At 42.2% G+C, this 16,613-nt stretch overlaps 1 protein-coding gene across 3 annotated transcripts in view; it reads right to left on the reverse strand.

Annotated features, from left to right (window-relative positions):
* The window catches only part of FOXJ3 (forkhead box J3), a 167,277-nt gene extending 152,292 nt beyond the window's left edge, over positions 1 to 14,985 (reverse strand). For 2 of the 3 annotated variants that reach the window (XM_020983437.2, XM_020983434.2), the window contains exon 1: positions 14,646 to 14,735. The gene's annotated coding sequence lies outside the window, so the exon portion shown is untranslated. Of the gene's footprint in view, positions 1 to 14,645; positions 14,736 to 14,902 lie in introns of those variants that run through there. The other variant, XM_078145506.1, reaches the window with a different exon arrangement.
* Positions 14,986 to 16,613: the final 1,628 nt, after the last annotated feature.

A 16,613-nucleotide genomic window follows, 5' to 3' on the forward strand; every position in this document is an offset into this window, starting at 1 on the left:
TTTTATGAATACAGCTAATATGGGAATTTGTTCTGTATGACTATACATAACTGAACTGAGTTTTGCTTTTTCTTTTCTTGCTTCCTCAATGGGTGGGAGAGTGTAAGGGAAGGAAAGAATTCAGAACTGAAAACAAAAGTGAATTTTAAAAAAAAAGAAAACTCATGGAATTAGGAGATAGAGTGTCTTCATCAAGGTAAAACAAGGATGCTAGTGTCACTAGATCATAGAATGTGAGGAAGGGATTGAGTTAAGAATACTGGAAAGGTCAGAAGAGGACAGGGCAGCTAGGTGGCACAATGGATAGAGTGCTAGGCCTGGAGTCAGGAAGATTCATTTTTCTGAATCTAAATCTACCTCAGGCCTCAAAGACACTTACTAGCTGTGTGATCCTGGGCAAGTCACTTAACCCTGTTTGTCTCAGTTCCCTCATCTATAAAACGAAGTGGAAATGGAAATGGCAAAACACTCTAGTACCTTTGCTAAGGAAATCCCAAACGGGGTCACAGAGAATCAGACATGACTGCACGTGACTGAAGAACAAGAAGAGGCCAGGTTATAAAAGGATTTAAAAGCCAAAGGATTTTAAATAAGAAGAAATAAGAAGCCTCTGGAGTTTACTGAATGGGATGGTTAGATCTGTATTTTAAGAAAACCATTTGATAGCTAAATAGAAGGATGGCCAGAAATGGGGAGAGATTTGAGGTAGAAAGGACAATCAAAGGATTATTGTATTGTTCAGGCATGAGGTGATGAGGGCCTGCCAGTATGATAACAGTGGCAGAGGAAAGAAGGGGGAGTAAAGAAAAGATTTTGTGAAAGTTGAATCAACACTACCTAGTGACTGATTGGATTGGGGCAGGGGTGAGAGACACCAAGAATGTGAGATTTGAGAACGACAACTAGGTTGACTTAATGACTGAGTGACTTAAAGGACGGTACTGCCCTCAACAGTAAGAGAAGTTAGGAAGATGGGAGGGTTTGGGAAGAAAGATAGTGAATTCCATTTGGGGCATGTTGAATTTAAGATGTCTGTATGACATCCAACTCAATATGTCTAACAAGGAATTGGAAAAGACTAGAAGTCAGGGGAGAAGTGACATCAGAAACAACAGAACTGAGAATCATTCATGGGGGCTCAACATCAAGTGATATAGGGGGAACAGAGGGTCTATGACTAATCACTAGGGAAAAGCCACCTTTTAGCAGGAACAATCTGAAACAAGACCTAGCAAAGGAGAGTGAGGAAAGATCAAATATATAGGAGGAGAACCAAGGGAGAGCAGTGTCACAAAAACTTAGAGAGAAAGGAATATCAAGGAGGAGAGGGTGAGGAACTGTGTCAAAGACTGCAGAGGTCAGGAAGGATAAGGATTGAAAAAGGCCATTAGACCTGGCAACAAAGAGAGAATTAGTAACTTTGGAAAGAGTAGTTTCAGTTGAATGACTAAGTCGAAAGGCAAATTGCAGACAGAGACTCACAGTAAAGGATGTAGATCAATTATAGTCAATTAACAATAAACATTAAGTGCCTACTATGTGCCAGGCACAGGGCTAAGCACTAGAGATATAAAAAAGGCAAAAGACCGTCCCTGCCCTCAAGTATCTCACAATCTAATGGGGAAGACAAGAGAATAAATACGTACAAACAAGCCACATACAGGATAAAAAGGAAATAATTAAAAGAAGGAAGACCCTGGAATTAAGAGGGGTTAAGGGCTTCCTGTAGAAGATGGGACCTCACTTAGGGCTTGCAGGAAGTCAGGAAAGCCAAGAGTTGAAGATGAGGAAGGAGAGTGTTCCAGGTATGGAGGAACAGCAAGAGAAAATGCCCAGAGCCAAGAGATGGAATGTCTTGTTCAAGAAACAACGAGGAAGCTAGTATCACTGGATCAAAGAGTATATGGTGTGAAGTAAGGTGTAAGAAGACTAGAAAGGTGGGGAGAGGGGAGATGGGTTGTGAAGGGCTTTAAACACTAAACAAAGCATTCTGTATTTAACCATGAGGGTGAGAGGGAACTAATGGAGTCTGTTGAGGAGAGAAGTGGCATGATTGGACCTACACTTCAGCAATCACTTTCCAGGTGAATGGAGGATAGATATGAGTGGGGAGAAACTTGAGGCAGGCAGAACCACCAGCAGGTTACTGAAAAAACATCAAGTATAAGATGATGAGGCCTGCACCAGAATAGTGGCAATATCAGATTTGAGAAGAGGACATATTCAATAAATGCTGCAAAGGTGAAATTAAGGCCTCAGAAACAGACTGGATGGGGGAGGCCAGTCCCCATCCCACCCCCGCAGTGCTTAGGGATAGCAAAAAATCTAATTCTGTTTTAGCCACAAAGGTGGAGATGCAGGACAGCTAGTAGGGATAGACGGATGGATCAAGAGTCATTTTTGAGGATGAGATGAGGATGAGGATGAGCATGTTTGTAGGCAATAGGGAAGTAGCCAGTAAGAAAGGAAGAGAGTAAAGATAAATGAGAGAGTAGAGATGAAAGAGAAAGCAATCTGAGAGAAGATGTGATGGAATGGAATTTCTTGGGCAGGTGGAGAGGTTTGCCTTGGCAAGGAGAAAGGCCATCTTTCACGTGATACAGAGCTGAAAGAGGAGATAGTGGTAGAAGGCAAAGTGATATGAGATGAAGGGAGGGGAGAAGAGGAAGATCTAGGTGAATAGGTTCAATTTTTCTCAGCTGAGAGGGGAGAGGAAGGGAGATCTTTGGGAGGTTTGAGGTAGAATAAAAAGGCCTGCCAAAGCCACCATGTTGAGTAGGACAATTCAGGAGGTGTGAAAGTATTGTTTTGATCCAGTGACAGTCCAGTTGACATTTTGTAATATAAAGTTGTAGCAGACCCAATTAGCAGAATTTTGTGATTTTCTCCAGCTCTGTTGAGCAGCACTTGAATGGGAGAGAAGGTAACAAATGGTACAGGTAATCCAAGGCTCAAACTTGACAGGGCAAGATCAGCAACAGGATAATGAAGGGGGCAAAGGACCTCAGAAGTGGATAGTGTAGAGTTAAATTGTTCACCAAGGCGTCACAACAGGGAAAGGAGAGTATAGCCATTGCACAGGGTGATAGTCTGGCAAAGAACTGAGGAGGTCAGAGGGAGGATAAAACATATGCTCTGGATTTACAAGGCAGAAAGAAAGGCGAAATGACAAAATACTATGATCAGATACAGGAATTTCAGAGTTCATAAACATGGAAGAAAACTTGCAGATGATGACAAGATCAAAGACATAACCATCCCTTACTTGTTGATGAATTGGGGTAGAGGAAGAATTCATAATAAATGAGTAAATTGAGAAACAGGTCAGGAGTGTGTTTGAGGGAGTAGCAATATGTATGTTGAAGTCCCCTAAAATGAGGACAGAAAACTTTTCTATCTACTTTATATGAAATTATAGGAGTTCAAGGAAATGTAACTGAGCTCTACCACTTTCATTCTGTCAAGGTAAATATGAGGTATGTGAAGGCTGCCAATATTTTTCTAAGAGTGGTTTGATGTATTTATTATTGCATTATACTGTGGCCCATAAGAAAATATTGGCATACTGGCATATGTAATATTTCAGGTGTGAGGAAAGGTTTTTTAAGAGTTTTTGTCTGTTTTTATAACACCTTTCAAACACTGGGTAAAACACTTTATCCTTATTTTTTATATATCTTGTATTCAGATTACCTGTGAATCTCTGAAAAGAAAAAAGGTGGCAGCAGGGGCAGCATGGCATAGAGGAAAGATCCCTGGACTTAGAATGAGGATGTAATTCCCGTGTCTACTACTTAATACCTATGTAACTTCAGGAAGCAGGCCTTAAAGACAGATATTCCTGGGGCAGCTTGGTGGCACAGTACCGGCCCTGGAGTCAGGAGGACCTAAGTTCAAATCCAGCCTCAGACACATAGCACTTACTAGCTATGTGACCCTGGGCAAGTCACTTAACCCCGACTGCCTCACAAAAAAAAAAAGGCAAAAAAAAAAAAGACAGATATTCCATGGCAAGGAGGCCCCATGAATAGTAGGATAATCCATAGTGAGAAGGTCCCAAGTGCTGAGAGCAGTTCCAGAATTAAACAGCAGTAGAGGCATGAATTTTAATGTCCAGAAGGTCAGGAACAGGGCCAGAAAAGGAAACAGAAAAGTGGGGCCAATCTTTGATCTCAAAGAGCTCCCATTTTAATAGAGGAGACAGAGATTTTAGCTGCAAGTCACAAGGAAGTGTCCTATGGTCCTCTGGGTGCAGTGGGAAGGCAGACAGTAGTGCACCTTCTTTAAAGTTATTTCTACTGATAAAATCCTATCTACTGATAATTCCGAACCATTAGATAGTGTCAAAACCTTTGGTGATAAGGAAGTGCATTACAGGCCCGGGGAAGAGTAAAGACAAAAGAACAGGGACAAGTGATGTAAATGTTGCATAGGAGAGACAGTCTAGGGAGGGAGTAATATAACAAGGTTGTGAAGAGCTTTAAAAACAGAGAAGAATATAATGGGAGAATATAGTAGGAGAGTAACAGTCAAAACTAAGCTTCAAGAAAATCACCTTAGCAACTGTGCAGAGGACTGATTAGGAAGAGATTTAGAGCAAGGAGACCCATTAAGAGGCTGTTATAATAATCCAGGCAAAAGGTGATGAAGGCCTGAACTAGGATGGTGGTCCTGTGAGTAGAGAGAAGGACATGAGAGATGAAGTAAAAATAACATGATCTGGCAACTTACTGGATATGTGAGGTGAAGGAGGATGAAGAGTAAAGGATAACATTTTAGCTGTGAACCTGGGTGACTAGAAGAATGATGACGCCCTCAACAGAAATAGGCAAGTTCAGAAGAGGAGGGTAGGGGGGAGAAGATAATAAAAAAGGTGAAACCTGTAACTGAATTCAGCTACCCGGCAGCATACTTTTTGAAACTGCATCAATGACACTGAAAAATAAACCAACCAAGGGTGTCCAATATATGCTTTGGAATGGTGGTTACAAGGGAGGGGTAACAGTTCTTAACAAATGGGAGAATCAGGAAATGCTTCTTAAAGGGAATTAGAAACTCCAAGAAGTGAATGTAAGGATGGAAAGTAGGCATGGAGAATCACCCATGCAAAGTCGGTAAGGCAGGACTTGCTGAGAAAAAATTTCCAGACAACCCACAACCAATACCAACTCTCCAATCCCTTACTATATCCTATGAGAAATACTAGCCCTATGACAAAATCTGCTTCCCTCTACTGTTGAGGAGGACTAACCCAAAAATAACAGTATCAATTCAGACATGTCCAATCTCACACATAAATTTGCCTTAGAAATCCTGGTGAACAATTTATAGCCAATCAAATTTACTCACTAGCTACTAGGACAATTCTTCCAATGGGGTCAAAGGATTAAAAAATACAATTATTACTAAATATGGTCCTGCATATTAAGTACATTGTAAACCATAAAGCAATTTAGAAAAGTAAACTTATAATACTGTATTAGTTACTGTAGTACTGTAGTACCAAGTTGTCTGTATAAAGAATTTCATTATATTTTAGTTTCTTGAAGAAACTACAAAGAAAATATTCCCCAGCCTATGGCAATATGGCACAGTAAACAAAGAACCAGCCTTTTAGTCAGGAAGATGTAGGTTCAAATCCTCTCTGAGACATATACTGGGTGACCAAGGGCAAGTCACTTAACACCTTTCAATACCTGTAAGTCAACTCTCTAAATTGCACACAAGTTACAGATCTACATCCCCATACTGATAAAATCACAAATCTGGACAAAAATTAAAAAAGGCACCCTTTAATATCCATGAAAGAAAACATTTGCAGTTATCAGCTCTTGTCACTTTAACTGAAACAGCTGCCTAAGGTACCAAGAAAGGCACCTCAAAATAGGTAGAATCCTATTTTACAGAATATGATTAGAATATAACTAGGCTATTTCCATATCTCAACAGATGGCTCCCAATAATAGTGCTTTGCTGATCTGGTTATAACAAATTCTATTAAACCAAAAATTCTCTATAGCAGGTGCCTTCACCAATCTCCTCAGAAATCAATCTCTATAACAAAAACATCGAGCTATGGTTCTTAAGATTTGCAGCATAGCTTTATAAATGCAATTAAAATATTCTTAAAATCTGAAATTTTATAAAATGTCGATTGTAGTGGTTTGTAGGTATTAAAGAATGACTCTGTAAGGAAGTGATGGACTTACACAAATATAGAGAGCGCAAATAAATAGCAATGGGGGCAGTCCCAACCTAGTACAGAAGAACAAAAGTGGGCCGGGTTCTGGGCCAGGGTCTCTGAATACTTCATGAAAGGGTCAAGAAATATGTATAACAAACCAAACAATATGGATGGACGAAAATGGAGCAGGTTCTGAGTTGGAGTCTATTAAAAAGAATAAAAATTAAAAATGAACAAGCACCTGGAAAATAAATCTTAGGACATTATAGCAAGAAAAAGCAATTTAAATGTTTGTTTCAGTCCTGAACACTTCTCTGCTCCAAATTCTCTGCTTCAATTTTCCCTACTAAAGAACAGAATACAAACTCCTCCTTAGTCTGGTATTTAGGATTTTCCATAATCTGGTTCCAACCTATCTTTGCACTCATATTTCACACTACTCCCCCTTCACAAACTCTACATTATATTCTTATAAATTACAATTCACATTTATATAGTGGTTTATGGTTTAATCAAGGACTTTACCAATCAGTACAATTATTATTCCTATTTTTATAGATGTGGAAAGGGATCATTAAGAGAACTCTTAAAGGGTCACAGAACTAGTGACAGTCAGGATATGAATTTAGGCCTACTGCCTTCAAGTCTACCACTCTTCCCACTACATCAGACTGCTTCTCTAACTAGAAGACTACTCATCACTAATCTTGTGTTGTGCTCTCTTCTGTCTCCATGCATTCACTTATGCCCAGAATTCACTCTGTCCATACTTCTATCTGCTGCATTTCTCTTCCATCAATATGAAGCTGAGAGCCTTTTAAAGATCAAGGGATACAAGGTGGAGGAAAAAACCTTAAATCCCATCTAATACAACAATCTCATTTTACAGAGGAAACTTGACTCAAAAAAATTTAAGTGACTGTCCAATCACCAAGTGGCGTTAAGTAGCAGACATGGGATTGAAACCCAGATAGTAAGACTCCAAATCCAGGGTATGCTCTTTCCAAAGCACCAGTCTTCCTCTTTACTACATCCTGCTTCTTTCTGATCTTCCCTTTCCCCAAATGAAGTGATCACTCTCCTGGAATTTTCATATGACACTTCGTGTTGATCTCTCCTTCGCCCTTATCACCTTCTATCTTAGGATAATATATTTGAACTGGAAGAGATCTGAGGGCTAACTGGGTCCAGCCCTGTCATTTTACAGATAAGGAAATTCAAGCCCAGAGAGGTAAAGCGATTTGCCCTGTAGCACAGGTAATATGATTCAAACCCAGGTCACTCATTCCACTGTACCTTGTATCAGACTGGTATAGCTATATACACTATATTCTCACGTCTAGATCATAAGCTTCTTGAGAGGAGGTCCTTTTCTTGTTTTTCTTTGTTTCCCTGGAGGCAACTGCACTGCTACTGCTACTATGGCTACCAGAGCCAACTGCACAGCCATTGGTACTATGCACTCCCACCTCTTACTCTGAGAAGTTATCAAATCAACTCTAACAAATGTTTTAATGGACTGATTTTATTGCTTTCCTCACTATCCCTCTGACTTGCCAGGCCAAAATACTTTTCCCTGGCTGTCGCTTACCTATTTGTAAATGTGCCCCCCTACTAGAATATAAGTTCCTTGAGGGAAGGAGCTCACTTTATCTATAACCAAAGGCTAAGCAAACTGCCTAGCACATTCATTCATGGGATTGAATACATAAATCATACAAAAATAAGCAGTTTACCTAATAATCATACCTCCGTATGAAATATCTTAAATGTAAATTACTAGAACACCAATTATTTATGTTGCTTTTCTATATAAACTTCATTAACTCAGTACTTACCTTGAGCTTCAGTCTCACATCATTACACGTATACTGGACATTTCAAATTAAATGTCCGGGACACATGTTAAACTCAACTTGCCCCCAAACAAATCATTATCTTTTCCCCCAAACCCTCTTCTCTTCCAAACTTCCCCATTTCTGCTGAAGGAACCACCAACCTTCTTGTGTCTTGATACTTCCTGAATTCCTCACTTCTCCACACCCCATGTCAATTGCCAAATGTTGCCATTTCTACCCCTAGGATCAAATACAAACTCCTCTGTTTGGTTTTTAAAGTCCTAAACAGTCTGGACTGCAATCTATCTTGCAAGGTTTACTGGACATTACTGCCCCCTCCCACACTTAGAGCTCCTGCCAAACTGGTCTCTGTTCTTCTCTCACAACACTCTATCTCCTATCTATGTACCTTCACAATAGCTATTTCAAGTGCCCAGAATGCTTCCTTCTTAAATGCACCTCAAAGAATTATCTTCCTTTAAGACCTAGCTCAAGTACTACCTTCTTCAAAAAGGCTTTCCTGATCCCTTCAACTGCTCATGTCCTGCAGCACATATTATCTTATATTTTCATATTTATTCACTTTATACTCGTGCTGTACATATTTGCAGAACTACTTATCTCAATCATTAGAATGTAAGCTCATTGCTTCATTCTTTTTACTTTTAACTACTGTATGCAACTAAGTGGCACCCTAGATAGAGAACTGGACATAGAGTCTAGAAAACCTGAGATCAAATGTAGCCACAGATCCTTATTGGCTGTGTCATCCTGGGAAAGTCACTCAACCTCTATCTGCCTCAATTTCTTCATCTAAAATGGAGATAATAATAGTGCCTACTTCCTAGGATTGTTGTGAAGATCAAATAAGACAATATTTATAGAATGCTAATTATTATTGCATCTCCAGCCACCTAGCACAACGCCTGGCACATAAGAGACACTTAAAAACTTGATTGGTTGTCTGATTGATACCCTACAGTGAGGGGAGAAGAGGTATGAAACTGACTTGTCGAAGGTATTTAGGAAGTAAATAACAGACACAGAATGTAAGTCTCCAAACTTTCATCTCAGGTCTATTCACTGAAAATCAATAATTCCCCAAAACTTATAGAACTTCCTTTTCCTCCTGTTTTCTATGATTTACATGAAGAGCCTCAAAGTTAGAAACATACTTTGGGAATTAAGAATTGAGAAAAGGCAAGAATAGCAAAGACTAAATCAGGAAAGTATGGTTTGAAAGTAAAGGACAAGTAAGAAGTTTATTTGGTCAAGGGTACAAAGGAATAATAGCTAAGCTTGTGAAAATACACAGTTTTGCAAGAAAGAAAACATGGGTTATCAAGTATGATGTTAAGATAAACTGGGATATCAGAAAGGTGCTGGTAATTGACAGGTTTATCTTTAGATAGAGGCAAGAACTAAAAGTGAGGGAGATATAAAGATAAAAATTTAAAAATTACCACATCACACCATGTTGCTACAGATCTTTCAAACGAATCTGGTTTATAAGCTTGCCAATTTGTACCCTAAAACCAATGGGCATTGCCATCTGCCTTCTTCCTATGTGCTATCTCCCCTAATTAGAATGTAGGCCTCTTGAGATCAAGGAGGAAAGAGTATGGAACAAGCATTTACTAAGCACCTACTACGTGCCAAGTACTGGGCTAATAAGCACTTTACAATTCTTTCTCAACCTAGAGAGATTTGTAAAGACAGAATCTATCTTGCTTTTATGCTGTATCCCAGGGATTAGCACAGGGTATCTTCTTAATTATTATCCTTCTAAACCTTCACACCCCAAATAATGCCATTATCTACCCTTTTTTCTAGAAATTCTTCCTTTCCTTTGTTTCTGTGACACATCCACTGGTTCTCTTAGATTCTTTTCCATCTTCCCTCAGTCTACTGTGTCTCCAGAACAGGGGTGAGCAAGGTGAGCAGCAGGACACAACATGCAAGAGATGGCTTGATGAGACACTTTAATAAAAAGACTTTATAAATGTGGGTGCTTAAGGCCAGAAAATTCTGCTTTCCATGACACACAGGCCCTTATTGTGTTAAGCTGTATATGGCTCAAAGCCTCAAAGTGTAAAACATAGGAGCACCAACTTTCAAACCCTACCTAACGAGTACAAATGCCTCATCTAAACTCAACTATGCTAGGTTCAGTTTAGACCTTTGTCTTTCCTTAGTTTACACTTGATACTTTCCAAGATTAATACATTCCCATTAATTTTCACTACTGCAGATGGCCCTTAAAACTACACAGAAGTTCTCTCTAACCCTTTACCCTCTCTGTTCCTTCATTCTGGATGTTTGAGATACACAAACATGATCAGAATCAACTTTTGATTATCTGCACAAATGGAAGGAGTAGTGAGTGCTACCATTAAATTTAAAAGAGAGAACTCAAAAAGAAATTTTATTCAATTTTTTATTTTATTTTTTATTCCATTTCCATTTTTTATTCCAGACACATTTCCCCTCAACAAACTTCCTTTCCTAATATTTTCTTCAGTTTAATATGAAAATTCATCATACGCATATTCATAGACTCAGAAGCGGAAAGAACTTTATAGACCATTTTGTACAACTTCATTTCAGAGATGAGGAACTAAGGCCAAGAGAAGTGACTTGCCAAAGGTGACACAAAAAGTAGTCATCTGTATTTCCAGAGCACAAACCAAATAGGAGTTGGGGGTATAACTGTCAGGAATATTCCAAGTAGCAAGTTAAAGCTGGGCTGACATTTAAAAACTGATTATGAAAAGTGTTGATCTTTGCAATATCTCTGGACCCCTCCTCTCCTCTAATACTGTCACCATTCTCGTGCAGGCCCTCAACACCTTACTCCTTGATTACTACAACAGCCAGCTGATGGATCTGCCTCCCTCAATTCTCTCTCCATTCCAATCCATCTATTCTGCCATCAAAGTGATTTTCCTAGCACAGGTCTGATCATGTCACTATTCAATAAATTCCAGTGGCTTCCTATCACTTCCAAATACAAATACAAAATGCTCTGTTTGACATTTAAACTCCTTCATTACCTAGCCCCCTCCTACCTCTCCATTCTTTTTATACCTTACTCCCAACCATGCACTCTTTTGATCCAGTGACACTGGCCTTCAGGTTGTTTCATTAATAAGACACTCCTTATCTCTTGGTTCCAGGAATCTTCTCTGGCTTTCCCCTTTGCCTGGAAAGCTCTCCCTCCTACCCTCCAAGTACTGACTTCCCTGGCTTCCTTTAGGTCCCAACAAAATCCCACTGAACATTATCTTTCTCCTTAGATCATAAGCTCTTAGAGGGCAGAGATTGACTTTTGTCCCTTTTGTATCTCCAGCCATCCCGATCTATATCTGACCACTGGACCCAGATGGCTCCAGAGGTGAAAGAGAAGCTGCTGACTTTGCACAGCCCTCCCTCACTTACATCCAATTCACCTGCATGTCATGGCATCACTTTCCTGATGTAATGGTTTTCTTCAAGAATGAAGGACAAACAGCAGCAACAGTGCCTGGCCCATAGTAAGTTAAACATTTATTGATTGATTAACCATGTCAAAAAAAAATTAATGACTCCACCCCAATAGTGAAACCTTCATAATCTAGGCACTGTCATCAATGGCAGAATCATTTGCCCTATGAATTACAGAATCTGAAGGGACCTCAGCAGCTATTTAATCCAATCCACAAATCAAAGAAATTCTCACTATAAGATACTCAACAGCTTGTCATCCAGGCTCTGCTAGAAGACCTCCAAAGAAGAGGATCCCACTACCTCTCCAGCTCATTCTACTCTTAAAGAGCCCTGTTGGCAATTTTTTTCTGACAGCTAGATAAATTTGCCTGGGTTTGTAAATTTTTTTGTTTCTTTACTTTGCCTTACATTTCCAACCTACTACCAAATCCAGCCAATTCTTTTACCACATCTCACAGAGGCAATTCTTCTTTGACCTCCATAATTACTATCCTGGTCTTCTCCAATTCACAAATGAACTATTTCATCTACATCTTCAAATTCTCTGCAATCCAAGTATACATGTTACTAGAAAAATCTCCCACGTATACATAATTTTCATCCTGTTACTATCCTCCACTGCATTAGAACCAATAGTGGCTCCTCATCATCTAATTTAACACACTCAAACTTAAGCAAAGCATTACAATTCAGCCTCCTACCTATATCACCAAATTCATTTTTCATATTCATCAATAGGCTTTCTGTTCCAGCCAAGCAAATATGCTTGGAATTTCCTGCCTGTCGTTCGCTCATTCTCACCTCCTTACCCTCAAACATGCCATTCCCTTCTTGAAAATGCCTTCTTTTCCACTGCCAATCCACATCTCTCCTCTCTAAAATCCACCTACACTTTTGCCAACCTCATACCATTATTCTCCTGGCCAAATGCTGACAGACCAAACAAGGAGGATGCACGAAAAGGAAGGTCTAAGTTAAAATTTGTTACCTAAAAAAAAAATTATTTCTAAAAACTAGGTACTCATCTTTTTTTGGACTTGCTTAGATGTTTCTTGGATTTATTTTAGGTACATGCCTGTTCTACCCCACCAAATGGATGTGTGAAGATAAGAATTACGGCCTTTATTTTCTTGCTATTTTTCTACAAAACTCACAATTAGTTCTCAAACTCTGATTTAATAAAACTAAGCAAGTCTAAGTGAATCATTCCCTATTTTCATGAAAAAGTAAAACAAGTATAACTTCTAATCACTGAAAGAAGCAAACACAGAAAGAAAAGCCTAACAATTATATTAAGAGCTCTCTTTCCACAAACAAGAATGGGTTACTACCCCAAAATGATAAGTACCCAACAAAAAATTTAAGAAAAATCAACACATAAAATAATGGCAATGGCCACCTGGGCAAAAAAAAAAAATACAAGCAAGCCCTGACAGAAGAAAAGCAGTTGTACTACCCTTTTTATGATTAAAAATGTGATCCTACCCAGTAGGCACATGACCTTGGGAACCAAACTGAGGAAATGGACAGGGATAAAAGAGAAATAAGAAAATAACACTCCCCCAAAAGCCTGAAAAATAAATAAAATAAATAAATAAGACAACCAATTCACTACAGCAGTGCAAATTATAACAACACTACTACCAAAAAATAGAAATCCTCATAACCCTGCAAGAAATGGAAGAAAATAACCACTTTCAATACACTGCATAATGAGAAAATGCGAAAAACATCCTCTTCCTTTCCAAGTATCTAAAAAGTCTAGGCGAGATGAAAAAAGATCCTCTTCCATTCCACTTTAACCTGGTTATTGTTAAAAATGTAATCTGAGGTCATGAACCAAAGCAAAATTAACTGGCTCACAAAGAGTTTAAATGTAATCCTAACAAACCTAAGAAGCCAAACTATCTAACACATATACACATAGCCCAAAACCAACAGGAAAGTGGACTGGACAAACAGATGCTCAGGAGACAGAAAAGTTTTTTTCAGCTTCCACGAAAGTGGTTGACTGAGGCTAATACCTAACCAAAGCATTACTAAGCATATAATAACACCTCTACAACATGCAAACGTATAATTCCTCTACAGAAGAAAGGATATGTTAACTTACCTAAAAAAATAGCAAAAACAGCAATTTATACCTCACAGACTAGCTCACTTTTCAATTTTTCTCAATATCCACCTAGGAACAAAATAACTGCAAAAGAAACAGTACAAGAAAACTTCCCCAAATACAGAACAGCACCGATGATTGAAAAATTCTACAGACAGTAACAATGTTCAAACCCAGTTAAAGGGCAGCAGATAAAAAGAGCAGTGAGAAGAAACTGGGGGGTGGGGGGAAGTGTCAAGAATAGGAATGCCCTTCCTCAGTGTCTCCAGACACCCCCCCCCCGAAAAGGTGAAACCTGACTAATCTCTTCCTCCTCTCATTTGGCAATAATTCAAAATCTTCAAGTGTCTCCTCATCTCCACTAAAGCAACCAAACCCCAATTCCACCCAGGGCCCTCAATCCTCCAAGGCATAAAAGGAAAAAAAGGGGGGGGTTGAGATTTGGACGGGGGAACAGGGGACACACCACGTGGGCAGGATGCAAACACATCCAGAACAGAAACACGTCTGCACCGAGCAGCTGCCGGCCGGGGTTGGCCAGATCGGCAGCAAAGGACACGGGGACAGACAGGATGGGTGGGAGGCCGGCCGATCTGGCCATCCCGAGGAAGGGGAGCAGCGCAGGAGGTGTGAAGTCCTCCCGAAAAGCCGCATCCTGCCGAGGCTCCGTCCTCACAGGACACAGGAGGCTCCCCAGAGAGGGGGCGTGGGAGGCTAGAGGGGGGCGCGGCGCCCGCAGCACAGGGGCCCGGCGGGGGAGGGGCGCGCGGCGCCCTCTGAGGGGCAGCAGCAGCTGAGGGGGGGAGGGGGAAGGGCGCATGGGAGAGGGGGAGGGGGTGGCCGCTGCCCTCGAGCCTTCGCAGGCCCGCCCGCCAGGCTCTGCTCCCCTCCCCCGCCCCCTCGGCGGCCAGCAAGCGGCCAGCGAGCACCCCACACCGGGCTGGACTCGGCCCCGGCCCCGACCCTGGAGATGCCCCAGCCCCGCCTCCTTGCTCCGGCCGTCCGAGGGGCTTGTCCTCACCTCAGGCTTCGGAGGCCGGGGCGGCCCAACCGAGCCCCCGGCCCGCTCCGTGCGTATCCGTCCCCCCCCAAGAAAAGCCCCAACGGCGGCTGATGTGAGCGAGCGGCCAAGGTACCGAGCAGCGCCCACGGTGGCGGCGACAGCGACGGCTACGACGGCGGCGGCAGCAGCGGGAGCAGCCAACATCCGGGGCCGCGCACCCGGAACTACTTCCCTCCTCCCGGCCCCCCCCCTTTCCCCCTCTTCCCACTACCCACTCCTGCGGGCGGCGGCGACGACGTCGCTGCGCTCCGTCCTGGCGTCAGCGCCGCCTCTTCCCGCGTTCCGGTCCTCCTGGGCGCAGCACAGAGCTGGAACTCCGAGATCCCTCCGCTGGGAGAAATAGTGCTCCGGGCCCGCACTAGTCGGCTCTCTTCAGCTTTGCCCTTGGACGCGGCAGGCGGAAGCGGGCGGGCGGCTCCGGGGCTGCGTCCTTGCCTCTCAGCGCGCAGCCTGACGACCCCTAGTGGCAGGGAGGGGAGAGAAAGGGAGTCTGGGGTGCGGGAGAGCCAAGCTTGGAAGCCAGTGCGGGCATCCGAGGCAAGATGTCACTGGCCCCCGTAAAGAGCCTGATCCTCGTGGAATTTAGGATGGAAAATGGGCCTTAGGGACTGTCTGACCAACACGCCCCTTGTTTCATTTAACAGAAGGGAAAACTGAGGCTTAGGGAGCTTTAGGGACTTTCCAAAGGTCACACAAGTCAACAAGCAAGCAGTAGTGGGAACTGAAGGTAATCGATTTAGTGTGTGTGTCCCCCCCCCCCGCCCCTTAGCTTTGTGCGGGATGTCCTCCTATTCCTGGAGTGCCCTCCCTCCTGGCTTCCCTGGACTTCTTCTCAGCTTAAATTTCACCTTCTGCAGATCTCTTCCCACCCCTACTCCCGTTCCCTACCCCTTCCTTCCTTCTGGCACTGCCTAACATTTACATTGTATTTATCTGGTTTGTTCCTAGTCCCGGTTGTCTTCACCTATTAGGATGGAAGCTTGAGGCAGGGGCCTGTTTGGTTTTTTTGGGGGGGAGGTTCCCCTTTCTTTGCCTTCTTTGTACCTCCCCAGTACTTAGCACAGTGTCTGACGCAAAGTAAGTGCTATGTAAATGTTTAGCTATTATTTTATTTGTACATACCTAGTCTTTGGCATGAAATGTTAGTTGACTGATTAACTGATGCAGCTATTAAGTGGCAGGGCCAGGATTTGCTCCTAGGGCATAGGCTAAAGATTGATCAAGCTATAAGAGACCTTAGAAATCATAGAATCCTGTCCCCACGTGTTGCCAAGGAAGAAACTGAAGTCCAAAGAAGGAATTGCCCAAAGTCACACAGACAGGAAGTAGCTGAGCCAGCATTCCAAACCAGGTGCTCTAAGCCTAAATCCATTCATTGCTCAGCTGGCCTGAACTGATTTGGAGCCATGAAATCCTAGTAGCTCCGAGGCAATTGATCAATCAGGGAATGTTTATTAAGCATTTACCACGTGCTAGGCACTGTACTAGGTAGGGTTTCAAAAAAAGAACTAAGGGTCGAAAGCCCAGGGAAGCCTGATGAAGGTTAGGATAGCAGGTTGGGGCGGGGGAGGGGGGGTGACCTGCAGCCTCAAGGCCACATGTGCCCTCTAAGTGCTTCAGAGTTTGGACTCAGTCAAAGGGCCACACTTGAACACCTAGAGGACCACATGTGGCCTTGAGGCCTCAGGTTCCCCATTCCCCACCCCTGTTATAGATGGATGTTGGGGCAGAGAGATCCTTGTGAATGATGGAGCCTCCAGCTGTAACAGCCCTTGGGCTTTTACACACACAACTGAACAGCCTAGGTGAGCAGCCTAGAAGAAAGCAAAGGACTGAATTTGACATCAGGAAGACCTAGGTTCCAATCCCTCATTTGCCACTGTGACTTTGAGCAACTTACCTAAATTCTCTGGGTCACAGTTTCTA

This window comes from Phascolarctos cinereus, unplaced genomic scaffold, assembly GCF_003287225.1.
Source record: "Phascolarctos cinereus isolate Bilbo 61053 unplaced genomic scaffold, phaCin_HiC Scaffold_726;HRSCAF=1367, whole genome shotgun sequence".
Classification (NCBI taxonomy): Eukaryota; Metazoa; Chordata; class Mammalia; order Diprotodontia; family Phascolarctidae; genus Phascolarctos; species Phascolarctos cinereus.